We start from the raw sequence: 27,930 nt of genomic DNA, 5'->3' as shown, positions 1-27,930 counted from the left end.
TAAAATAAGCATACTAAAAGTTACAATCATATATATGCCATTAGGGAACTGAAAATCAAAACAACGAGATACCACTACCTACCTAACAGAACTGCCAAACTCCAAAACACTGATGATAACAAATGCCGACAAGGCTATTGAGCAACTGGAACTCTCATTTATTGCTGGTGGGAATGCACAGTAGTAAAGCTAGTTTGGAAGAATATGGATACAAAAATACTTAATAAACTTTTACTTAATAAAAACTGTAATCTATTAAAACACATGTGATCAAGTCATATTTAACCCATGATTTTTTTCACTTATCAGAAAATTAATCAATGTAATTTCCCTAGTTTATTTATTTATTTAATTTATTTTGTTGCATAGGGTCTTAGTTGTGGCATGCGGGTTCCTTAGTTATGACATGCGAACTCTTAGCTGCAGCATGCATGTGGGATCTAGTTCCCCAACCAGATCGAACCCGGGCCCCCTGCATTGGGAGCGTGGAGTCTTAGCCACTGCACCACTAGGGAAGTCCCTCCCTAGTTTATCAACCAAAGAAGAAAAAAAAAATCATGTTTTCTTTTTTCAATAAAGAAAAAGCATTTGAAAAATACTCTTTGCACTTTAGGAACTTCCTTAAGTTGATTACATGCTATTTACCAAATTCCTGCAACAAATATTCCTAATGGAAAATTCAGGCACTGTCTTTGCAACTGGAGATGAGTCAAGTTTGCTCAGGGGCAATATCTACAGAAGCACAGGTCATTACCATACACAGCTCCAAGGACACCATTCATGTAGACTGAGAAGTGTGTGGTGCTACAGAGGACTAAGCAAGACAGAAACTGTACAAGTCTTTGAAGTGACACTATCATGACTACTCTTTTATATACTACCGGTAGACCTGCCAATGATATGGGCTGGAAGGCAAGCCATAAGGTTTCCATTATTCTCAGAAGACAGAAATACCTTAGAAAAATTAAGGAATAAAACAGTTTAGGAAGTTGCTAGTATAAGATCAACTTACAGAAATAAACTGGAAAACATAATAAAAATACTATACAAAAACCAACACACAATGCCTAGGAATTAACAAAGAATTCATGACAGTAACAGAGAAAAAATTAAAGTTCCATTAGAAGATAGAAAATCAAACCAACACACAATATCTAGGAATTGAAGAGTTCATTAAAGTATGGAGAAAAAAATTAAAGTTTTACTAAAAGAGAAAAAGAAAATCAAAATAAGTGAACAGACATTGTATGCTTTGTGTAAAATTAGCCAATATTATAAATATGTCAATTGTCCCGAGATTAATTTCTAAAATGTGTATAATTTCAATCAAAATCCAATTTTTATTAACTTGAAAAACTTGTTTTTAAATTTACATGAAAAGATAAGAGTACACAAATGGCTAAGCCAATTTTGAAAAAAAAATTTTTTAAAAGAGGAAAAAGAAAAGTATGTACTACAAAGCCATGTATAAAAAACAATAGACTGAGTATGTTTCTGGTGCAAAAACTAACAGAAAGATACATGAGGTAGGATAGAGAACCCAGAAACAGAGCCATGTACATGGGGAAACTTACTATAAGATAAATATGGCTCTATAAATCAATGAGCAAAAGGCAGACTTTTTAATAGATAGTGTTGTGAAATGTGCTTCAAAATATGGGGGAAAAAATCAAGTGGGCTCTTTTGTAATACCACATATAAATGTATATTCCAGATGGATTATAAAACAGAGTGTGAAATGTAAAATTACTAAAGTTAATTTAAGAAAGTGAGAAGCACATGTTTATAATCTATAAGTTGGAAAAGGCTTTTTACAATAATAATCATACCAAAGAATAGACCACATGGCAAACATTTTATTTATTTGATTATACTAAAATTAGGGATTTTTGTTATGGTAAGGAAGTGTGAAAAAATTTAAAAGATAACAGATTGGGAGAAAAGATTAAATAAAACTTACAATCATTTATATCTGGAATATCTTAAGAACTCACACAAATCAAGAGAAAAATGCAGAAAACCCAACAGACAAAATAGTAATAAAAACAGTAGTAGTAGTAGTAATAGTAGTAGTAAATGCACAAACAGATCATCAGTTTATGATTCAATAAACATTTACTGAGAACATATACCCTGCCAAAAGTAGCCCCCAGGGATACATCATTAAACACAGTCAAAAATCCCTGTCTTTATGGAAGGCATATGATTTCAGATTCAACACAAACAAAATAGAAATTAAAACAAATATCACTTTGCATGCATCAGATTGGGAGAAATTAGAAAGCTGTGTAATGCCAAGTTTGGGAATGAGTGGGGAGTTACAGGAATCCTGAACATTGCTTCTTTGAGCCCAGACTGTTGCAGTAATTCTAGATATCTTTAAAGCAATATTTAGTCAAATTTTCTCCGAGGATTTCTATGGCTGGATAATCTCCTAGAGAATGGCTCACATGGGTGTATGTATAAGAATGTTCAGTACAATATTGTTTGGAAAAGGATGAAGTTGTAGACAGTCTATGTGTTTATCACTGGGGTAGGAAAATTTATATACAACAGACACACACGCTGTAAATTATGCATCAATTAAGGTCAAATAAAAAGGTAGATGTACCTACAGCATCATGGATCAATCTTAAAAATACAGCAGTGAAGGAAAAAAAATGTACAGAATGTGGTCTATTGTACAACACTGTTTATTTATGTAAAATAAGAATACATACACAATGTGAGACTGCATGTTACTTATAAAATTAGTGGATATGTATAAAAATATTACAATAGTTACAGGGAGAAAAATGAAGGTGGGAAGTGTTTTAAAAGGAAATAAAAGAATGAATTAAGAGAACACCAACCATTTGCTGTAACCAAGAGGTTAGGAGAAATACCTCACTCAGAGGGTGGTTAGGATCAAACAAGTGGCTGTGAATGCTTTGTCAGTTGTCAAGTGCACTTTTGACACTGACATTTATGCACATATGAAGATGCAGCAGCGTTGGTTCATCTTTTCGACAATAGGATGACTGAGCTATTTCTAGGAGAATTCCATAAAACGTAGAGAATTTGTCTTGGTCCCTGTGTCTGGACTGTCACAGGCTAGAATGACAGGATCTTGCATGAGGACTTGATTTACATCCTCTTGGTTGTCTCTAGGTTGGCTGTGTTCCATGGCTCCAGCCTGCATCATTAATTCCAAGCTTCTGATTTATACCATGTAGCACCTGGAAAAGAACAGAGCATGGGGGATTCTGTGCAAACAATATCCACTACCTGAAATACAACTCACAGTCAGAGCTGTAGCAGCAGGGCTGTATTGGGCTAGGGAGATTGGAGATAGAGAGTACATTGTGGGTTCCATGCCCCCTTCAGGCACTGTCACAAGCTACTATAGAGTTAATTAAAATGTCACTTATTAACGGTGGCAATAACAAAGGTCTTTAACTTCAAGTCTAAAAGTTAATTGAAAGAAATTGAACTCATGCGAGATACTCAAAAACATTAATTATGCTCTGTGCCAACAAAAGCACCATAATATATTATGTATTGATACCAATTAATGTATGTATATAGACTACACAAGAATTTTAATTTATGTATTTGGCAGAAAGAGTATCAGAGAGATGTTGGTTGAATTCTGACTTTGGATGGGCCAAGTGATAACCTAACTGTGCCTCAGTTTTCTCACGAGTAAAGTAAGTGCAATAAAGTCTACCATTACATGATTTTATTTGTTTATTTGTTCTGGTGAGGATAGGAGAGTATAATCTAAAATACCTAGCACAGTACCTGCCATTTGTGAAGTGCTCAATAATGAGTATCCGCTATTATTACATTAAAGAGGTTTGATATGTTGAATCTTTTATCCAGAGAGTCTGTAAAATTATCCCTGCATGTTTTAAAGCCTCTGCCTGTGATAGCGAGATGCTGTGATTTATCTGATGTTGAATCATTTAACAGAAGGTATGTATTAGAGTCATAAATTTTGAAGTTGTAAATGCTCCAAGGAGAAAAAAAACTGTAGTTATCTCCACTTTGTACAGCAGGCAATTGAGATGCAAAGGGGTCTTCAGAATTTCAAATCAGTAAATTACAGAGGGAAGTCTCAAACTCTGATACATTTGCACCCTAGTGTTGTGACCTTTCTCTAGTATTTATTGTTATCATTTGGGGTTTCATGTAGTTTTTTTTTTCTATATGTTCAATGGAAGGCACTGCAGGTGTATCAGAGTTAAGACAAAATCTCTTCCCGTAAGCAGTTAGCATGCTAACAACCTAGATGGTTAAAAAAAGTGAGCATAGAGCATACAAATAATTCTAAAATAATGAAGTCTTTGGTAAATGCCATAGGAGAGAGGTACAAGTAAAGAGTTACATACAGATTCAAGTGTTTGTTGACGACGTAGTGGAAGAGGGACTATATCTAATAGCTTTAGAATAGAGGCTACTTATGGTGTTCATCAAAAATGAAAGGAAGAGAGCATTTCATGTAGAGAAGTTGTTAGCAAGAGCAAAAAGTTTGAGAAAAATGAAATATTAGTGTGATAAATAGTCCAGTTGAGCTTAAGAAGCATGTTCTAGACACTAATGAATGCTTTATTAAAGAAAGAAGGAAGGAAGGAGGGAGCTGGGAAGGAAGGAGGAAAGGATGATGGAAATAAGGTAGGGAAGCAATGAACAAATGAAAGGCAATGCCATGAGAAGTCTTGCATATTAGGCTGAGGGGTTTGCAATTAATCCAACAGATGAATGGATTTAGCTAATGCTTTCTTTCAAGAGTTGGCTTCTTTCTAGCAAATTCAGTTCAGAATTGGTGGTCATTAGTGTATAGAGCTTTGGACTTGGTGTAATTCTTGCTGTTCCTTCCTGAGGACAATAATCTGAAAGAACAAAAGCAAAAGCACTATGTGCAGAGGGCCAGATAAATTATAAGTCCAGTCAGAACCCAATCAAAATAAACAATGTTTCTGAAATACATGTTGTGACCAAAAAGAATGGATGAATTATTACTCTAGCATTTCCTTTGTTATTTATGTCCAGAAATCAATCAACAACTGAAGGAATGGAGTAATTTATAAGTCAGGTGCTGTCAAATACTTGTGGGTCTCAACTAGTATAACCTGTCTGTGAATTCCTATGAAAATGGATGACAATAGAGAATAATCTTATTACAAGCCTGACATTCATAATCTGGTGCACATTATCCTAACAGGATATAAAAACAAGAATTAAAAAAACAATAGCTGCTGAAAACAGAAGTGCCCACTGACTGTATAAAACCTTTTCTCTTTCCTCACTACACCTTGTTTAATAAAAATAGATGTAGGTGATGGAATATTTATTATGGAAACAAGTTAACCAAAAAGACCTGTCAATTTGATGGAGGAGGTTATTTGTTCAACAAAATATCCAAGCACATGAGGCAATATGGAAATCCAATCCCTGCTGTCCCACCTTCCTTCTTGACCAGAAATAAATGTCTGAATAACACTGATTAAAAGTATAGACATAGTTTTATGAACATATTTTGCTTCATCATATTCAGAAGGACTAAGGAGCAATTGGTGATCTCATGAGACCAGAATTTAAACAAGAGTCTTGTTAGAAATAACCAGGCAATTTATCTCCCTCTCCCTCTCCCTCTCCATCTCTGTCAGTTGGGTTGTTCCTCAAACCTATTTTAGCCAATGGACCCTCACTCATGCAGTCTGCCTCTCAGGGCCAGAGCTATATTAACCAAACAGATAGAACTCTGATGAATAGTTTAGGATGCCAAGGAATCAGTTTAATAATGAAGAAATATAATTGATCAGCAGGGCAGATGTTTCATATTAGTGTACCATCTTCCTGCAGGCTACATGGTAAGAAAAGTTCTCATTGGAAGGTATTTTGGTTAAGAATAATCAGATACAAATGAGTTAATTAGGCAATATCAATGGCTCATTGTACCAAGATGAGTACCCAAGAAATTATTTACATTTCGTAGATGAACCTGAAATGGTCATACTCAGAGGACCCTCTGTCCTAAATAATGTCAAAATAATGTCAGATTGGACTTTTTTTTTTTCAGGATAAGCTGTTTCAAGCTCATGTGTTTCAAGCCTTGTCCAAATCTCAATAGCTTGAAACAACACAGGTTTATTTCTCACTCAACCACGTGTCCATGTGGAGTTGGTCTTCCTTATTCTCATCAGGGACCCAAGCTGATGAGAGCCTCCACTGTCATGAGCTTTACCATCACTGTGCCAGGAAAAAGGAAATAAAGTGAATTGTGCACTTAGCTTTGAACTGCTTGGCCCTGGGAAGGGAAATGCAAAGCTTTCTCTCATACACCATTGGCTAAAGAAAGACAGATGGCCATGCCTGACTGCAAAGCACAGAACATTCCAAACATATTCCACACCTTAAAGAATGAGAGTTGGAGTATGGTAAATAGCCCTAATGTGTCCCAAAATACATTAACAATTTCTCACTCTTTGAGTTCAGCTTTTGTATATACATTTTCCATCTGCATATTGTTTTACCAGTTGTCTGTAATGTGGTTTTATTTATATTTGCTAATGATACACATTCAAATTCTCTTATGTTTTGTCACTTTAACTAAAATGTGTTTGGTCTCTAAACCAGAAATATGTTCATTGCTTAGTGGAAGCTACTTCCGTAGAGAACTGAACTCAATTGTTATTTGTTGACTTCTTCAAGTTCCCATTACTTAAGATTCATCAGTCTGCATCCTATGTGCAGACACCAGAAATTATCCCCTAAACCTTCTGGATTAATAACCAGGTGGCCCAAGTGGCATTGTTCTGGAAATTGAAATTTACTAAGATTATGTGATACCTATTTATTTGTCAGTTGTGCCAAGTTCGGCTAATTTCCCAGAAGAAAAAAAATGTTACGTAGCCATAGATTATACCTCCAATTTAATGAGAAGCATTAGGATGTGATAGGTAAGGGCAGGGACACTTTTGGATGGGAATATGGGCTCTTTCACCTCTCAGCTGGGCTACTTCCTGTGTCCATTCCTCTCAGCTTTGTTTTCCTCATCTACAAATGAGACAGTAATACCCATTTTGAAGTTTTGTCATTAAGTATCAAGCATCCAGGCTTAGTATTGTACTAGACACAGTGCCTGGCACATAGTAAACACTAAACAAATGTTTGTGGCGAGGACGTTATTCTAAACAAGAGGCCTGCATTTACCTACGTTGCCACTAGATGGTGAGTTGAGGTAAAACAAAATATTTGCTCTGATTTTATTTTATTTTCCAATGCTTGAAACTGGGAAGAAATTATCCACAATATACAGGTGTTTCTGGTTGTTTGTTGGATTTTACACTAGATGAGCAAATTAGGCAAATGAATAGTATCAATAAGAAGGTTTCTGCAGTAACTTCTCTCCTAACAATCAGCGTGAGCCCTGATAGTTGGAGCATAAGATCCATGTTATTTAATGTAATTGATCACAATTTACAAGCTTTGATTCACAGCTGGCCAGCTGGTGCTAACTGACAATTTCCGTTCTCTCTGGCTTTTTTTTCCCCTAAATTTAGGTTTGTTTATTTTGTGTGTGTGTGTGTGTTTATTTGTCAGTGAATTGTTAGTCAACTAAAATGAAACAAAACAACAGCAACTATTAAAACTGCTTTTCCTCTTTATCATCACACAGTCATTCCTACCACAAATATCTGCTTCTTTCAATAGAGGAAAGTAGGTTTGCATGTCTTAAGTATCTCAGGAGTTGGGGATTTACATGTACTTTCTTGGTATGCTAGATAAAGCTCTTTATTTCATAGTCTTGGGTAATAAATTATAAAAGGAGATAAGCTCTGAATTGCTTAGTTTTTTTTTTTTAATTTAGGTTCTATGTTCCTTCCTTCCTTCCTCCCTCCCACCCTTTCTTTCTCTTTTATCACTCGATCAAATATTTCTTGAGTGTCTTCTATGCATCAGAAAGCATTCTAAGCAGTAGAAATGCAACAATAATATTCTGCCCTCAAAGGAGTGGGAAGACAGAAACTAAACACAGAAAATAAGAGCTGTGAAGAAAAACCAAGCAAGTGGCAACCAGGATGTCTCTATTTTACATCTGTTGACCCAAGAGATTGGTGTCCAAAAAGACATATGAGTTAAGCCATAGAGCAAGCCTTGGACATATCCAAGAAAGAGTATTCTAGGCATAGACAAAAATACGTATCATTATTCTGAGAAGAACTTGTTTGATAGGCAGAAGCCCAGTCTTTGTTTGTTTTTTTTTACATATAACATGGTATCATTTATTTCTAAAAATAGAAACGTACAAACAGCACTCTTTTTTAGGACCATATACAAATGCAGTGAAAACATAAAGACATGCATGTGAGTGAGAAACACACAAATTCAGGATGGTAGTTACAAGCCAGGGAGGGGATGGTTAGTGGATGAGGGAGAATGCAGGGTGCTTCTACTATATTTGTAACATTGGTTTCTTAAGCTTGGCGATTGGGCGTTCCTGATATTATTTCATATACATTTTTTGTTTACTTAAATGCTTTGTAAACACTTTTCATAGACATTCGCCAACATTTTGGAAGTTGGCCATGTGTGTCTGATGCAGGTAGGCGGGAGGCTGGCCTCAGGAGCCCCGGACTGGGTGAGTACGGGGCCGGACCGAAGAGACCTGGTCCTCTGTGGGTCCCCCACACCCAGGAGACGTTTTTTGAATGGAATCAAACAGGGTACCATCTCTGGAGCATCCTGGCTGGCATTTCTGCAGCAAAGAGCTGGAGCTTTGCGGCCAGTCAGCCCTTGGCTTGAATGTCCACTCTGCCGTCATTAGGGTCCTAACCCTGTGCAAATTACTTGACTTCTCTGAGCTTTACTTCCCCATCTGCCAAATGGGAAAAATACCACCTACTCCTCAAAACTGGTGCAGATTGAATGCATAAGCCCGCACAAGGTGCCCAGATGCTCCGCCTGCTCTGGATGAGGCTTTTGTCTGGACCCCACTCCCCTCCCGTCTGTTCCATCCTTCACTCCTTTGCAGGGTGTGTGATCAGCCATCGGTCAAAACTCGCTGAGTGGAACTAACTTTTTTTTTTTTTTTTTTTTTAAATATCTGTATTGAAGTATAATTGCTTTACAATGGTGTGTTAGTTTCTGCTTTATAACAAAGTGAATCAGTTATACATATACATATGTTCCCATATCTCTTCCCTCTTGCATCTCCCTCCCTCCCACCCTCCCTATCCCACCCCTCTAGGTGGTCACAAAGCACCGAGCTGATCTCCCTGTGCTATGCGGCTGCTTCCCACTGGCTACCTATTTTACATTTGGTAGTGTATATATGTCCATGACACTCTCTCACCCTGTCACATCTCACCCCTCCCCCTCCCCATATCCTCAAGTCCATTCTCTAGTAGGTCTGTGTCTTTATTCCGTCTTGCCACTAGGTTCTTCATGACTTTTTTTTTTTTCCTTAGATTCCATATATATGTGTTAGCATACTGTATTTCTTTTTCTCTTTCTGACTTACTTCACTCTGTATGACAGACTCTAACTCCATCCACCTCATTACAAATACCTCCATTTCATTTCTTTTTATGGCTGAGTAATATTCCATTGTATATATGTGCCACATCTTCTTTATCCATTCATCCGATGATGGACACTTAGGTTGCTTCCATGTCCTGGCAATTGTAAATAGAGCTGCAATGAACATTTTGGTACATGAATCTTTTTGAACTATGGTTTTCTCAGGGTATATGCCCAGTAGTGGGATTGCTGGGTCGTATGGTAGTTCTATTTTTAGTTTTTTAAGGAACCTCCATACTGTTCTCCATAGTGGCTGTATCAATTTACATTCCCACCAACAGTGCAAGAGTGTTCCCTTTTCTCCACACCCTCTCCAGCATTTATTGTTTCTAGATTTTTTGATGATGGCCATTCTGACCGGTGTGAGATGATACCTCATTGTAGTTTTGATTTGCATTTCTCTAATGATTAATGACGTTGAGCATTCTTTCATGTGTCTGTTGGCAATCTGTATATCTTCTTTGGAGAAATGTCTATTTAGGTCTTCTGCCCATTTTTGGATTGGGTTGTTTGTTTTTTTGTTATTGAGCTACATGAGCTGCTTGTAAATCTTGGAGATTAATCCTTTGTCAGTTGCTTCATTTGCAAATATTTTCTCCCATTCTGAGGGTTGTCTTTTGGTCTTGTTTATGGTTTCCTTTGCTGTGCAAAAGCTTTTCAGTTTCATTAGGTCCCATTTGTTTATTTGTGTTTTTATTTCCATTTCTCTAGGAGCTGGGTCAAAAAGGATCTTGCTGTTATTTATGTCATAGAGTGTTCTGCCTATGTTTTCCTCTAAGAGTTTGATAGTGTCTGGCCTTACACTTAGGTCTTTAATCCATTTTGAGTTTATTTTTGTGTATGGTGTCAGGGAGTGTTCTAATTTCATACTTTTACATGTACCTGTCCAATTTTCCCAGCACCACTTATTGAAGAGGCTGTCTTTTCTCCACTGTATATGCTTGCCTCCTTTATCAAAGATAAGGTGACCATATGTGCATGGGCTTATCTCTGGGCTTTCTATCCTGTTCCATTGATCTATATTTCTGTTTTGGTGCCAGTCCCAAACTGTCTTGATTACTGTAGCTTTGTAATATAGTCTGAAGTCAGGGAGCCTGATTCCTCCAGCTCCATTTTTCGTTCTCAAGATTGCTTTGGCTATTCGGGGTCTTTTGTGTTTCCATACAAATTGTGAAATTTTTTGCTCTAGTTCTGTGAAAAATGCCAGTGGTAGTTTGATAGGGATTGCATTGAATCTGTAGATTGCTTTGGGTAGCAGAGTCATTTTCACAATGTTGATTCTTCCAATCCAAGAACATGGTATATCTCTCCATCTATTTGTATCATCTTTAATTTCTTTCATCAGTGTCCTATAATTTTCTGCATACAGGTCTTTTGTCTCCTTAGGTAGGTTTACTCCTAGGTATTTTATTCTTTTTGTTGCAATGGTAAACGGGAGTGTTTTCTTAATTTCACTTTCAGATTTTTCATCATTAGTATATAGGAATGCAAGAGATTTCTGTGCATTAATTTTGTATCCTGCTACTTTACCAAATTCATTGATTAGCTCTAGTAGTTTTCTGGTAACATCTTTAGGATTCTCTATGTATAGTATCATGTCATCTGCAAACAGTGACAGCTTTACTTCTTCTTTTCCGATTTGGATTCCTTTGATTTCTTTTTCTTCTCTGATTGCTGTGGCTAACACTTCCAAAACTATGTTGAATAATAGTGGTGAGAGTGGGCAACCTTGTCTTGTTCCTGATCTTAGTGGAAATGGTTTCAGTTTTTCACCATTGAGGATGATGTTGGCTGTGGGTTTGTCATATACGGCCTTTATTATGTTGAGGAAAGTTCCCTCTATGCCTACTTTCTGCAGGGCTTTTATCATAAATGGGTGTTGAATTTTGTCGAAAGCATTCTCTGCATCTATTGAGATGATCATATGGTTTTTCTCCTTCAATTTGTTAATATGGTGTATCACGTTGATTGATTTGTGTATATTGAAGAATCCTTGCATTCCTGGAATAAACCCCACTTGATCATGGTGCATAATCCTTTTAATGTGCTGTTGGATTCTTTGTGCTAGTATTTTGTTGAGGATTTTTGCATCTATGTTCATCAGTGATATTGGCCTGTAGTTTTCTTTCTTTGTGACATCTTTGCCTGGTTTTGGTATCAGAGTGATGGTGGCCTCATAGAATGAGTTGGGGAGTGTTCCTCCCTCTGCAATATTTTGGAAGAGTTTGAGAAGGATAGGTGTTAGCTCTTCTCTAAATGTTTGATAGAATTCGCCTGTGAAGCCATCTGGTCCTGGGCTTTTGTGTGTTGGAAGATTTTTAATCACAGTTTCAATTTCAGTGCTTGTGATTGGTCTGTTCATATTTTCTATTTCTTCCTGGTTCAGTCTCGGCAGGTTGTGCATTTCTAAGAATCTGTCCATTTCTTCCAGGTTGTCCATTTTATTGGCATAGAGTTGCTTGTAGTAATTTCTCATGATCGTTTGTATTTCTGCAGTGTCAGTTGTTACTTCTCCTTTTTCATTTCTAATTCTATTGATTTGAGTCTTCTCCCTTTTTCTCTTGATGAGTCTGGCTAATGGTTTATCAATTTTGTGTATCTTCTCAAAGAACCATCTTTTAGTTTCATTGATTTTTGCTGTTGTTTCCTTCATTTCTTTTTCATTTATTTCTGATCTGATCTTTATGATTTCTTTCCTTCTGCTAGCTTTGGGGTTTTTTTGTTCTTCTTTCTCTAATTGCTTTAAGTGCAAGGTTAGGTTGTTTATTCGAGATGTTTCCTGTTTCTTGATGTAGGCTTGTATTGCTATAAACTTCCCTCTTAGAACTGCTTTTGCTGCATCCCATAGGTTTTGGGTCGTCGTGTCTCCATTGTCATTTGTTTCTAGGTATTTTTTGATTTCCCCTTTGATTCCTTCAGTGATCACTTCGTTATTAAGTAGTGTATTGTGTAGCCTCCATGTGTTTGTATTTTTTACAGATCTTTTCCTGTAATTGATATCTAGTCTCATAGCGTTGTGGTCGGAAAAGATACTTGATACGATTTCAATTTTTTTAAATTTACCAAGGCTTGATTTGTGACCCAAGATATGATCTATCCTGGAGAATGTTCCATGAGCACTTGAGAAGAATGTGTATTCTGTTGTTTTTGGGTGGAATATCCTATAAATATCAATTAAGTCCATCTTGTTTAATGTATCATTTAAAGCTTGTGTTTCCTTATTTATTTTCATTTTGGATGATCTGTCCATTGGTGAAAGTGGGGTGTTAAAAGTCCCCTACTATGATTGTGTTACTGTCGATTTCCCCTTTTATGGCTATTAGTATTTGCCTTATGTATTGAGGTGCTCCTATGTTGGGTGCATAAATATTTACAATTGTTATACCTTCCTCTTGGATCGATCCCTTGATCATTATATAGTGTCTTTCTTTGTCTCTTGTAATAGTCTTTATTTTAAAGTCTATTTTGTCTGATATGAGAATTGCTACTCCAGCTTTCTTTTGATTTCCATTTGCATGGAATATCTTTTTCCGTCCTCTCACTTTCAGTCTGTATGTGTCTCTAGGTCTGAAGTGGGTCTCTTGTAGACAACATATATATGGGTCTTGTTTTTGTATCCATTCAGCCAGTCTGTGTCTTTTGGTGGGAGCATTTAATCCATTTACATTTAAGGTAATTATCGATATGTATGTTCCTATTCCCATTTTCTTAAATGTTTTGGGTTTGTTATTGTAGGTGTTTTCCTTCTCTTGTGTTTCTTGCCTAGAGAAGTTCCTTTAGCATTTGTTGTAAAGCTGGTTTGGTGGTGCTGAACTCTCTCAGCTTTTGCTTGTCTGTAAAGGTTTTAATTTCTCCATCAAATCTGAATGAGATCCTTGCTGGGTAGAGTAACCTTGGTTGTAGGTTTTTCTCCTTCATCACTTTAAGTATATCCTGCCACTCCCTTCTGGCTTGCAGAGTTTCTGCTAAAAGATCAGCTGTTAACCTTATGGGGATTCCCTTGTGTGTTATATGTTGTTTTTCCCTTGCTGCTTTTAATATGTTTTCTTTATATTTAATTTTTGATAGTTGGATTAATATGTGTCTTGGTGTGTTTCTCCTTGGATTTATCCTGTATGGGACTCTCTGTGCTTCCAGGACTTGATTAACTATTTCCTTTCCCATATTAGGGAAGTTTTCAACTATAATCTCTTCAAATATTTTCTCAGTCCCTTTCTTTTTCTCTTCTTCTTCTGGGACCCCTATAATTCGAATGTTGGTGCATTTAATGTTGTCCCAGAGGTCTCTGAGACTGTCCTCAGTTCTTTTCATTCTTTTTTCTTTATTCTGCTCTGCAGTAGTTATTTCCATCATTTTATCTTCCAGGTCACTTATCCTTTCTTCTGCCTCAGTTATTCTGCTATTGATCCCGTCTAGAGTATTTTTAATTTCATTTATTGTGTTTTTCATCATTGCTTGGTTCCTCTTTAGTTCTTCTACATCCTTGTTAAATGTTTCTTGCATTTTGTCTATTCTATTTCCAAGATTTTGGATCATCTTTACTATCATTATTCTGAATTATTTTTCAGGTAGACTGCCTATTTCCTCTTCATTTGTTAGGTCTGGTGTGTTTTGACCCTGCTCCTTCATCTGCTGTGTGTTTTTCTGTCTTCTCATTTTGCTTATCTTACTGTGTTTGGGGTCTCCTTTTCACAGGCTGCAGGTTCGTAGTTCCCGTTGTTTTTGGTATCTATCCCCAGTGGCTAAGGTTGGTTCAGTGGGTTGTGTAGGCTTCCTGGTGGAGGGAACTAGTGCCTGTGTTCTGGTGGATGAGGCTGGATCTTGTCTTTCTGGTGGGCACGCCCACGTCTGGTGGTGTGTTTTGGGGTGTCTGTGGCCTTATTATGATTTTAGGCAGCCTCTCTGCTAATGGATGGGGCTGTGTTCCTGTCTTGCTAGTTCTTTGGCATAGGGTGTCCAGCACTGTAGCTTGCTGGTCATTGAGTGAAGCTGGGTCCTGATGTTGAGATGGAGATCTCTGAGAGATTTTCGCCGTTTGGTATTATGTGGAGCTGGGAGGTCTCTTGTGGACCAGTGTCCTGAAGTTGGCTCTCCCACCTCAGAGGCACAGCCCTGATGCCTGGCTGGAGCACCAAGAGCCTTTCATCCACACAGCCACAAGGTTATCAGCCAGAAGCAGGTATTATCGAGAGAATCTCTCTAGGAGGAGGAAGGAAAAGTCACTTTTCCTGCCCACCACGGGCATGTCATCAGCACTACTCTGGGCGTGTGGGATCAGCACACCAGTGTTAGGTGGTATTAGCCCAGTCTTTTGATTATAATGAGTGAAGGAACAGCAAGTAAGTGTGACATCAGAGGAATAATCAAGAACCAGGAGCCAGGCTGTATAGGATTTTGTTGACCATGGCAAAAGTCTGGATTTTATTATGAATGTGAAATAAAGTTGCCAGTGGGTTTTGAGCAGGTGAGTGCTGTGATCAGGTTTACTCTCTACAAGAACCTCCTTAGCTGCTGTATAGAAAAGAGACCTTAGGGAGAGCAAGAAGGAAAGCAGTGAGACCAATCAGGACACGACCGCCTTATCTAGGCAAGGAATGTTGATGGCACGGACTGGAGTGATGTCCATGGAGGGAGTCAGGAGGTGCTGGATCATGGGACCTGTTCTGCTAGTGACATAAACATAAGCTATAGGACCTGAGACAAGGGAGCGATTTTGTCACATGCTTTCCCTTGGCAGACTGAGCTGTGTAAGAACTCCACTGAGCAAAGGGTCAATTCAACCCTTTGATCTTTCTTCTGCCTTTCTCTCTGCCTATTGAGAATCTATGTTAAGCGCGGTTTGGATTTTTGCAGAAGGTCTGAAAGTTAAATCCATGTTTTCTGAATCATCACAGGAGATGGCTTTCTCCAGCACAAAAGGTAGCTTCATCTCCCAATGAGAAAGGATAGTAACCTCCAACACATTTCACTCACAGTAAACAACTAATGATGAGCACCAATTATTAGGATGTCCATTACTACAGATCCAGCAGCTGGGGATAAATAGCCTTGTCTAGAGGCTTTAAAATTATCAACAAGTAGTAGCTGCTGCTCTCATTAATGTGACTCCTCCCATTGCTGATTTTCCAGAGATAAAACCCCACACTCTTGAGGGAGGTTGAAATTAAATCTTGTAATAAATTATGCGCTATCTGAGACTGTATTCTGCTGTGATCCCACCTGGGCTGCCGATAAATAAACAGAGTTATAAAACACAGACTCTGTCAGAGACTCAGAGGTCTAGTGCCTGTGTTTACTACCTGTTCTCTCCTCTCCATTTTATTTTTCTCTTGAGTTCTTTAAAAGAGAACAATCCCTATTGAGTTATTTTGATCCCCATCCATTTCTTTTTAGAAGTTAACAATTCATGCAAAATAGGCTCTAATTTTTTTTCCAGAGTATTTAGCAGGACAACTAATCTTGATTTTAAAAAGTTGTCTAGAGTGTTTTTCCCTTTCCTACTAGCCTGGACAGATTTCGTTAGTAACCATAACATACAAATGCCAACTTTTCCTGTCTTCTAGACTAGTGTGCATCTGGAAAGCATTTCCCAGGCCTTAGAATTGTCTCTGAAGCGCTAGGATTGCATGGGCACTAGATTTATGCCCGAGGGGATTAAATCCCGGGTATTTCCCCAGGACCTCCCTTTATTCCTCTTTGCCATCTACTGGTTTTCCTCTCATTCCTACTCATTCTCACCTATTTAAGACAAGGATAGCTGCCTCAGCCTTCCTCACTATTCTGACTCTTGTCGTTAGCCTGGGTGACTTTCCATCCATATAGTGAATACTTCCAGCACCCGAACCTCTTAAGTCTTTCAACTTTCAATGCCCCATGTTGGAAAAAAAATGCTACATGTGAAATGTCATTGAGTATGAAAGGAATCCATATGCTAGAATTCCTAAAATGGAGAAATCCATTAAGCGGACGTTGTTTACATTTTACAGAAAGAAGAATGGAAGATTCTGATATGTTGGCTAGATCTTAAAACCTAATCTGCATTTCCAGTGAGCATGAGAATGATGATTTGGATTAGTTCAAGGTTGCTTTGACTTCAGTTTACTAAGGAAGTAAGAAACAGTGGAAAGGACATACATGAGTTATGGATAGGAGCGGACGTGGTTCTCCATTGCCTCCCTGGCTCCTCACAAAGCGGCACTTGAACCTCACATCTATTTATGTTTGAATTACTCTTTGTTTGTTTTCCAGATAAACAAGAAATTTCTAATCTTTAAGTTGGTCAATTTGTGTGTTTGGGAAGTTTCACAATTTAATTGTTACTGAATGCTTTATTACATATCAGATTGGCAAATAGAAATAGCAACATAATTGCCTGCCATTTCTGACACCTCTTTTCTTAACAACTTCTGTGAATGTAGGTGGAAATGGCCCTGACTTAAAAAATGAGAAAGAGAATAAAGGGACAGAATTTCAATGCCTACTATGAGTTGCATCCTATGAAAATCTCATAAAATGTCAATTTTACAGGAGAAAAATTTAAGGCAGTTTGAAAAGTTACACGCATCTCCCCATAAAAGAATGATGGCCACTGTAATTGAATATGGGCAAGACAGATGGGCACAGCAACCAACTTCTTGATGAAATATTTAAAGGGGTGATTACTTAACAGGAATAATTGCTGATCTGAATTTGCAAACTCCACTGAGGAAGAGCAGTATGTGCTCTGAGCTAAAGCTAAAGGGCCTTTTGAAGCTTTTCTCTCACACAGATTAGGAGGGAAAATGTAATATTTCATTTAGGAGAACAAAATTGTAACTGTTCACTTCCTTTTTTCTAAGAGTATTTTTCTCTCCTTTTTTTCCTATCTTATATTCAAAAGAAATGTTTAAATAAAGACAAACATAAAGTGGAAATCTTTCTTGTGCCCAGTTATTCAGAATATGCTTCCCACTTTTTATAAATGCTAAATCACATTGAATGATTCTGAAAAAACTAATAAGTGGATTTCACTTCATTCCCTTACAATATCACTCCTTTCCTTTTTAGTTTTCTTTCTTTAAAAAAGCTCTTTGAGCTTTTGAACCTTTCTTTCCAGCATACAGAACAATTTTGTTGCTTCACACCCTGAGTCATCCCTACTCTTACCCTCCTATCATTCCATTTGTCCATTCCAGATCCCATTCTCTCCAGGACCTAGAAGTCTCACTGTTCAAAGGCATGTCAGCTTCCCACCGCTGCACTTATAACTGAACCTGGAATTTTTAGTCATCATCACCTGCAGACCTCTAGAATAAGCTGCTTTAAGTTCGATGGTTCAGAATGAATAGGATGGTGTGGATAGTTTGTTAGCAGGTTGCCTTAGAGTTGGAGTGCATACCTTGATATTTGTACCAAGATTTATTATGCTGCCATACCTGTCTTCCATTTATTTGGCTCTCTTGACTGCAGTGTGTTATAGTAGGAGGAGTAGGATCCTTACAGCAACATAGCAATGATATAAAAATCAGTGTGGCTGCCGGATTATAGGGTCAGAATAGAAGAGGCAATTAAGTGCAATGTATTAGGGTATAACTCACTCAGAATCAGGCAAATGTTGGATCTATGCTCGCTTCTTAAGAATCAGGGGGCTGGAGTTTTAGGCTCTTCAAGTTAAGCAACATTAGTGTTTTCTATTTTACATTTTGTTTATAATTACTGTGTGTGTGTGTGTGTGTGTGTATGTGTGTGTTAAGAACACTTAAGATCTACTCAGCAAGTTTCTGTTGGTGGGAATGGAAATTGGTAGAGCCATTATGGAAAACAGTATGAAGGTTCTTCAAAAAATTAAAAATAGAACTAACATACGATCCAGCAATCCCTCTTCTGGGTAGATATCCAAAAGAAATGAAACCTGTATCTTGAAGAGATATCTGCAGTCATGTTTACTCCAGCATTATTTATAATAGCCAAGTTATGGAAACAACTTGTGTCCACTGACAAATGAATTGAGAAAGGAAATATGATACACACACATATATAAATTTTACATTTTCTTTAATAATAAATAAACCTATCTAGTAGTAGCTGTATGTAAGACATGACTCTTCCATTTGTATGTGATAGAAACTTAGTTCAAACTAGTGTGCATAAAAAGAATACTTTTAAGAAATTTCTAAAGTCATGGCTGAGTCAAGAGCATTGAGATTGATTTTGATTTCCTCTGTAATTCTTAGGCACATTCTTCCAAAATGTTAGCCAAGACAGCTACCAAGATCTCAAGTTTATACATTAGCTTTCAGAAAAAGTCTTATTTTGACAGTAATTTAGCCCAGCTTGGGTCCCCTGCCAGAGAGTGCAATTCACATAGATTACAATGTGATTCACACAACTCGTGTATCAGTTTGTTCCCTTACCTCTTTCAGGTCCATGGTTAAGTACCAAGAGTTCATCAAACCTTCCTACACACTCTATAAACTTATAACACTGCCCTTGCCCACACTCTCCACACACCTTCCTTGCTCTATACTATTCTCTATAGAACTTACCACTATGTGACACACTACATACTTTATAGGTCTTAGTTTGTGCATGTTCTGCTGCCCTGAAATGTAAATTCCCTGAGGAGATTTCACAGCCCCCCACACTTTGTTTATTGCTGTATCCTAAGCACCAAGAATAGTGCCTGATACTTTGTCACCAATGAATATGTGCCAAATGAATGAACTGATGAATAGATTCTGAAGGGACAGTTTGGTGCTATTACCAAAAGAAGAAGGAATGATTTCTGTATATTAATTTTGTATCCTGAAACTTTACCAAATTCATTGATGAGTTTCTATCCAGTAACAACAGAATAACAGAAAAAGAAATTAAGAAAACAATCCCATCTAAAATCACATTAAAAAAGAATAAAATACCTAGGAATAAATCTAAGGAGGTAAAAGACCTGCACTTGGAAAAACAGAAGACAATGATGAAAGAAATTGAAGATGACACAAAGAAATGGAAAGACATACTGTGTTCATGGATTGGAATAATTAATATTGTTAAAATGACCATATTATCCAAGGCAAGCTACAGATTCAATGCAATCCCTATCAAAATACCAATGGCATTTTTCACAGAACTAGAACAAATCATTCTAAAATTTGTTTGGAAACACAAAAGACCTCGAATAGCCAAAACAATCTTGAGAAAGAAGAACAAAGCTGGAGGTATCACATGCCCTGATTTCAAACTATACTACAAAGCTACAGTAATGAAAACAGTATGGTACTGGCACAAAAACAGACACATAAATCAATGGAACAGAATAGAGAACCCAGAAATGAATCCACGCTCATATGGGCAATTAATCTATAACAAAAGAGGCAAGAATATACAATGGGGAAAAGACACCCTCTTCAATAAATGATGTTGGGAAAACTGGACAGCTATATGCAAAAGAATCAAACTGGACTACTACTGCCACAAAAAAACCCTCAAATATACTAATTAGAAGAGATATTTGCACCCCTATATTCTGTGCAGCATTATTTACAATAGCCAAGATATGGAAGCAACTTAAGTGTGCTTAAGTGGATAAATGGATAAAGAAGGTGTGGCATATATATACATATATATATATATACTTATATACACCAAATGGAATATATTCAGCCATCAAAAAAATGAGATCTTGTCATTTGTGACAACATGGATGTACCTAGAGGCTATTATTCTAAGTGAAATGTCAGACAGCAAAAAACAAATACCATATGTTTTCACTTATATGTGGAATCTAAAAAACAGAAAACAAATGAACCAACATAACAAACATAGTCATAGATACAGAGAACAAACAGGTAGCTGCCATAGGAGAGGGAGCTGGATGAAAGGAAAAGTGAGGTAGATTAAGAGGTAAGAACTTCCAGTTACAAAATAAATGAGTCATGGGTAAAAAATGTACAGTATGATGAATATAGTCAATAATTATGTAATATCTTTGTAAGGTGACATATCATAACTAGACATCATGGTAATCATTTTGAAATGTAAGAAATATTGAATCACTATGTTGTACACCAGGAGCTAACATAATGTTGTAGATCAATTATATTTCAAAAACAAACAAAGTCATAGAAAAATACATAAGATTTGTGTTTATCAGAGGTGGAAGTTGCAGGGAGGGAAAACTTCATGAAGGTAGTCCAAAAGTACAAACTTCAAGTTAAGAGATAAATAAGCACTAGGGATCTAATGCAAAACATGATAAATAGAATTAACACTGCTGTATGTTATACATGAAAGGTCTTATGAGAATAAACCCTAAGAGTTCTCATCACAAGGAAAAAATTTTTCCTATTTCTTTTATTTTGTATCTATACGAGATGATGGATGTTCACTAAACTTATTGTGGTCCTCATTTCATGATGCATGTAAGTCAAATTATTATGCTGTACACCTTAAACTTACACAGTGCTGTATGTCAATGAAACTGGAAGAAAAAAAGAAGGAGAAATGAGAGACAGCCAAGATAAAACAATAGTCGTGTGCTCCAGGTCTTTATTCATTTTGTCTTAGAATTTAAGTGAGTAGAATCCATACATATCTAAGTATTTTTCAAGCAAACTATGAATGCTGCACATTACATGTCCTTTAAAGCTCATGTGTAAAGTATCACAAAAAGTTAATCTCTGACAAGGAAAAAAAAAATATATGCTCAGGGAAAAGTTGGCAGAGGCGAGCTGATCCATCTCAGCCCTTCTGATAATGCCTATCTCCACCTACTACACTATGAGCGCTTACCACTGTATGTTAGGAGCAGGCCAACATCTGAAAATCACTTATTAATTCTTTATAGGAAAGTATGTGTATGCACATATGCCTTTGAAATACACTTTATGCCATTACCTGTGTGCCAGGTGGCTCTCTGACTTCTCCCATTATTTCAGACCATATTGCCACATCGGTCTGTGTTTTCTTCTTAGAGGAGGAACATGAATGGAGGGTAGCCTGGGGGCCAAGAAGGATCCTTCCCTGGGGATGCAGACATCAGATCACCAGCCTGATTGCCTTCTTCACCTGGCAAGCTTCAAACTCCTGATTGTTTCCATCCTTCCATGCTTCCTCCCAGTTCAAAGCTGATTCTGCTCCTGTACCAACCCAGCCCACTTGGCAGTAATCTAAAGAATAGTTGCTCAGAGACAGCCTCAGTTGGTTCTCACCATGGTATTTTACAGGCTATATATTTTATTCCAGCACCTAAGGACTCTTAACTTGAAGAGAGAGAAACATTTTATTTATTTATTTATTTTTTCAAACATCTTTATTGAAGTATAATTGCTTTACAATGGTGTGTTAGCTTCTGCTTTATAACAAAGTGAATCAGTTATACATATACATATGTTCCCATATCTCTTCCCTCTTGCATCTCCCTCCCTCCCACCCTCCCTATCCCACCCCTCTAGGTGGTCACAAAGCACCGAGCTGATCTCCCTGTGCTATGCGGCTGCTTCCCACTAGCTATCTATTTTACATTTGGTAGTGTATATATGTCCATGACACTCTCTCACCCTGTCACAAGAGATAAACATTGACAACTTCTTTTTTCAGTAAAAATTGGAATTAACTTGTAATTGTCTTTAAGCTATTTCCAAAGATCCAAAGTATATTTATCAGTGAATAAATTACCTGACCAAATTCACACGTGCATATGAGTTATCCCGTTACCTTGTACTCATCTTGGGAGGTGAGGCTGTTCTTTGCTCTCCGCCTTAACCACATTCTCTCTTTTCACCAATGTCTTTGAAAAAAGAACTATGTAAAAATAACAAGAGGGAACAACTATTGAGGACTTGCAATACATCTGGTATTTTTGAAATGCTTTAAATAAATGAACTCCTTTAATCCTCATGAAGACCTTCTGAAGCAAATACTATTATATTATTAGCTGTATTTCATAGATAAAATATTGGGTTGGCCAAAAAGTTTGTTCTGCTTTAAGTAAAAATAAAAGACACATTTTTCACTTTCATCAATAACTTTATTGAACAACATATTCATTACTTTTTGGCCAGCCCAATGTGTGGAACAATGATAAAGGTTTTAAATGGCACGCCAAAGTTTACACAAAGAGGTAGAGCTTACTTGCTTAATAAATATTTCCTTAAACTCTGTCTAGGAGAGTCAAATCTAATCTTCAAAACCATGTTCCTATTTATAGTTACTCATTTAATCATCTAGGATTTATTTAGATGCTACTGGATATTATATGCTCTATTGGGTATTTGGAATCCAACATGAATAAAACATCCTGATCCCAGCCAAGCGTGACATTTACTTATGGACATTACCATCTAACCTGAAGTATTTTAGATGTTCAAAATGTCCATCTGGTTTCCCTCTTATATTTATTTTATTTCTGAAAATCAATCACCATTTTATGATCTTTCTAAGTGCCTATAGAAGATAACCCTTCCATGCACAAACTAAAAAGTCTCCGTTCCCCCAGACTTCTTTCTTTTATTTTCAAGATGATAATATATATGTGTTAGAAATTCATCAAGTATAAAAATATATATAATATAGTCTATATGATATAGTGTATGTTTCTCTCTTAGACTTTTCTCCCAGTCTGCCCCCTCTCCCTCTCATCAAAGATGCCTGCTATTCCTTAGTCCTGCTATAAGTGGGTATGTGTGTGTGTGTATACACATACTGTATTTTATATATATACATATAATTATGCTTTAATTGTTCTGAAGACTTGTACATCTTTTTTTTTCTGTAAGCACATTTAATTGTAGCTTTGTTCTATGAAATAAGTCAACCCGAATAAGCTAGATGAAATGGAGATGTTAATTTATTTCAGAGATGTTTCAGTCATTCTGAAAAAGAAGAGAAGGGCAAGAGACTGAGTGTATGATAGTCAGTGGTACAATGGAGCATGGTGGCAAAGCTATACATGAAGGACGGTGAGGACTTATTGGAGAGACAGTTAACATTGAGGATGAGCAATGGAGTACAGACTCCAATAAGTATGAAGACATATTGAATCTATGTTAGTAGAAAGAGCGTATATGAAGATGCAACTGATGCTCAGAGTGGAAGGCTTGGAATCTAAATGATGGAGATGGGTCAGTCGTTGGCAATAACAAGGCAATGAGTGTCTCAGGTAAGGGGAGTGCAAGAATGTTAGAGAGGAGATCAAGGCATGAGAGGCTAGGACTTTGAAAGAAGCATCCATTTGAGTATTGAGAACTCCAGGAATAATGATAGCAATATTAGTGGAGAGAGTGATATTGAAATGTATGTGTTGAGGTCTTAACTGCAATTCTGTGTTTTGGGGAGAAAGAGAGGATGTCATAACAAAATAGACAAGAGCAAAATAAACAAAGACAAAATATGTCTCCTTATGGTCTTCTCCATCTTGTCTCAGCTGACTATTTCAGGGGAGACCCAGAAAGGTGGGCCTCGGCTATGATGGGAAAAGACTTTCCTCAGAAAGGATTCCTATCCTTAGATCATTCTACATATGATCTAAACAACTATTGGGCATCTTTATTAACTCTTTGTTCTCTGCAATTATTCATTTCTTCTGGCTAACTAAAAATTATAAGTATACTTAACTTTCATTCATATGAAAATTTTATTCCTGGACATCAATTCCCGAAGCATACTCTACTCAGAGTTTTATTAGATATCCTATTAAAAACCAAGATTGAGGAAGAAGTGGTCTGCAATGGACTGAAATGCTTGTTTCCTCCCCAAATTCATATGTTGAAATCCTAATCCCCAATGTGATGGTATCAGAAATGGGGCCTTTGGGAGGTAATTAGGTCATGAGGGTAGAGCTCTCACAGATGGGATTAGTGCCCTTGGAAAAGGGACCTCCCAGAGAGCTGTCCAGAAAAAAGCTGTCCTTTTTCTTTCATGTGAGAATGCATTGAGATATCCCTTGCATGTGGAACCAAAAAATAATACAAATGAATCTATATACAAAACAGAAACAGACTCACAGACATAGAAAAGAAACTATGGTTACCAAAGGGAAAAGGGAGGGGGGGGAAGGACAAATTAGGGGTGTGGGATCAACAGATACAAACTACTATACATAACCTAGATAAGCCTCAAGGACTTACTGAATAGCACAGGGAATTATACCCAATATCTTGTAATAATAGAATATAATAGAGGGGGTATTTTTAAAATGTAGGCTTCCCCTAAGTCCTTCATTTAGCTACAATGTGCTCTGTATGAAAGAACAAGCTACACAGAAGACTCTTACCGAGCAGTGTGTGCCCAAGGCATAGCTCTCAGTGATATAAATAAAGTAGAAGCATATATTGGAAGAACTAAAATGGCATCTAGATAAAATCCTTGAAGAAATAAATAAGACACAACCGTCAAAAAAAGAGATGCCCAGGGCATATAGGTTCTATCCAATTGACAGAAACAACAAATAAATAAGCAAACAGACTAACTAAGCAGCTAACCTCAAATAGTTATTTACCTGAACAATTTCACATAGTCTGTGCAAGGGACAACCTCCATGTCACCACACACACACACACACACACACACACACACACACACTCAGTGCAGTCAACTTTGTAGCAGACAGAGCCCATGGGGGAAACGAGCAATGGGATTTTATAATTTGATGTCCCTTCAGCCCCCAAGTGCTGTTGAATGTGGATAATAAGGAACTGTGTGCATATCTTGGTATTAAGCGCTTTTGAAAAATGGAGGCGTCCAGCTGATCAGATGAAATGGAGCCACTCCTGTCTTCTATTAGCAGAGATACTATCCCGATACTAATTTCTAACATGACCCACAGGGGTGGATGCTTCTTACCAAGAGTGACACTGAACTAAATCACACATTAATTTGTTTGATTAGAAAACCAAAAGTTACTTTTCCCTGGGGAACATGGTTTTTTGCTGTGAAGCACAAAAGTTAAGTGAAGAAGAAGTGAAGAAGACACTGGAAAGATGTTAAAACAGCCAACCTTCTCAATAATAAAATTAAAAATCATAAAAAGAAATTACCTGCAAATTCAACAAAACTAATGTGTAGCCAACATAGCTATCTCAGGATCCCAAGTTAACTTTGTCATCGTATGGAAGTTCATACCCAGGATTTGGTTGGGATGAGGGGTGGTGACCATGGGGGAGAGTGGGAGAAAGACAGTGAGAAAGCACAGTCATAAAGAAGGGCTTATGAGAATCACTACTCAGAGATGAAATGGAAAACCAGCATTTATTTTTCTCAATCATGCTTTATTTAAGCCATGTAGGCATGCTTGCGTATGTGTCTAATATACACATATACATGATGTATGTATATATTATACACACATAAATTTATATATTGTATGTGTGATTATTTGTACATTCACATGCATACACACGTATGATATATTCACATATGCACACATGTATATATTTCTTCTGGTTATGTGAATGTTTTTGTAATACTTCATTTTTTTTGTTTTTTTGTTTTTGTTTTTGTTTTTGTAGCTGATGTAAATAGAATCTGATCATACTCCTGATAAAGCCTATCTTTTCCTAAAGTTAAACTTATGACTCTGAGGCCTTGATTGATTAGTTTACATTGATAGATACAGTCTCTCATATCAAAAGGCAGTGCTACTGACACACAAGAACTAGGGCATAGACTTAGAGTTGCTATTCTAGAAGCTTTTGCAGGATTTCACAAGTTGATATGTGTAGCTTAATGGTTAAGGTTAGGGCCGATTCCAAAGAAGAATTAACAAGACATAATAACAGTGGTTAACATTTTTCAGACCTTACCATTTGCCATGTACTATGCTAAGTAATTTATTTTGACTATTTTATTCTCCCAAAAATTCAATGAAGGGAGTACTATTATTATCTCTGTCTTATAGATGAGGAAACTGAGACTTAGAGAGCTTAAACAGCTCCCCCTGATGACACACCTGGGTAGAGAGCAACAGAGGTGTATGCAAGCATGTTACCTTTTTCCAGAGCCAACTTACAACTTCACTAGACTTGGGATGACCTTGGGCCAAGCAGTCACTGAGATTAACCTCCATTAAAAACCACAGGTACCTTCTATAACTATTCAGATCAGGATAAATAGTCCATAAACTTACAATCCAGACGAGAGGAAAAAGAAGGAGAACTGTATATGTTCATGCAGCATTCACGGCAATGCAATGACATTGTCCAGGGAAAAAAATGGAAAAGCCTCATCAGCATTCACAAATTTCCTAAATGTAATATAAAAATACATTCCTTGTCATACTTAATGACTATCTGCTTCCACTTGGAGCAATCGGAACTTCATTTGCAGATGTGTTTTTGTTTGTTTAAAGCTTGTCTCTTCCTCTCTCTCTCTCTCTTTGTCATCAAACCCGACAGAATCCACAAACATCCCTAGTTCCAAAGCCCGACTGTGGAGCCAAAACATGTTGAACAGCAGCAGCAGAGAGAGTAAGCAGCAATAATTCCACCACCATTGAAAGAGGAGATGCACACACACTGGAAAGCAGGCATGTTCCCATAAGACATAGATTTTGGAAAACATGGCCACTCCTCTAGGAATTAAAGCACTTTTTCAAAGCATACGTACGAATATCAATGTTTTCTAAGGCACTGTTTATGAATATGTTATAAAATGTGGGCAAATCTTGACTGCAGTGACTTTTTCTAACACTGCGTCAGAAAGCCTGGTTTTGTAACCTCTGCATCTCAAGACTGTGTCTTAACTGTTTTCCTAACTCCAGTGAGCATTACCCAGGCCTCATCTGCAATGGGCATTATTTGCTTCATAGCTGTGTTCTTTTTCAAAGATCACAAAGTGGTAGAAGTCACTGAAACGTTACTCTTTTTTCTGCATGTTGTATGTATATATGTGCATAGTATATGCATGCATGTATATGTATGTATATATGTGTCTGTCTATTTTTATATTTATCTATGTATCCATATATCTATGAATATCATTGCTTTATAATGGGGATGCATTGACGGGTTGTCGTTGTCCCTTTACACATTTATATTTCTTGCCTGACATCCCTATAGTCGCATTTGAATTTGTAACTGTAACTTTATATACTTCTCAAGTCATTTCAGTTGTACATATTTTGTATCCTTAACTAGATGGGTTCAGAAAAGGAGTTCTCTCTTTTATTTTCTTCAGAGCACAGGTACATCAACTCTTAAATTTGAGAGCAAAATTTTGTGTGCTTGTGTATTTTTAGAGAATATATCAGACCCTCAAAGGAGTCTATTACCCGAAGAAATTTTAAAGGTCCCATAAAGATCTCTGAATTCACATTCATGATTTTATGACCTCCATTATTTTACAGCTAGAGAAAGAAAGTGTTTTGGCAAAGGTCTATACTATATTATATGC

The 27,930-nt window shown here is 37.0% G+C and overlaps 1 pseudogene; it reads left to right on the top strand.

Annotated features, from left to right (window-relative positions):
* Window positions 1-27,930, top strand: part of LOC133099924 (small ribosomal subunit protein uS17-like) — a 153,940-nt pseudogene that overhangs the window by 54,420 nt on the left and 71,590 nt on the right.

The sequence above is a fragment of the Eubalaena glacialis genome, chromosome 10 (genome assembly GCF_028564815.1).
Source record: "Eubalaena glacialis isolate mEubGla1 chromosome 10, mEubGla1.1.hap2.+ XY, whole genome shotgun sequence".
NCBI classification, from domain to species: domain Eukaryota; kingdom Metazoa; phylum Chordata; class Mammalia; order Artiodactyla; family Balaenidae; genus Eubalaena; species Eubalaena glacialis.
This window is presented reverse-complemented; position numbering and strand designations above follow the sequence as displayed.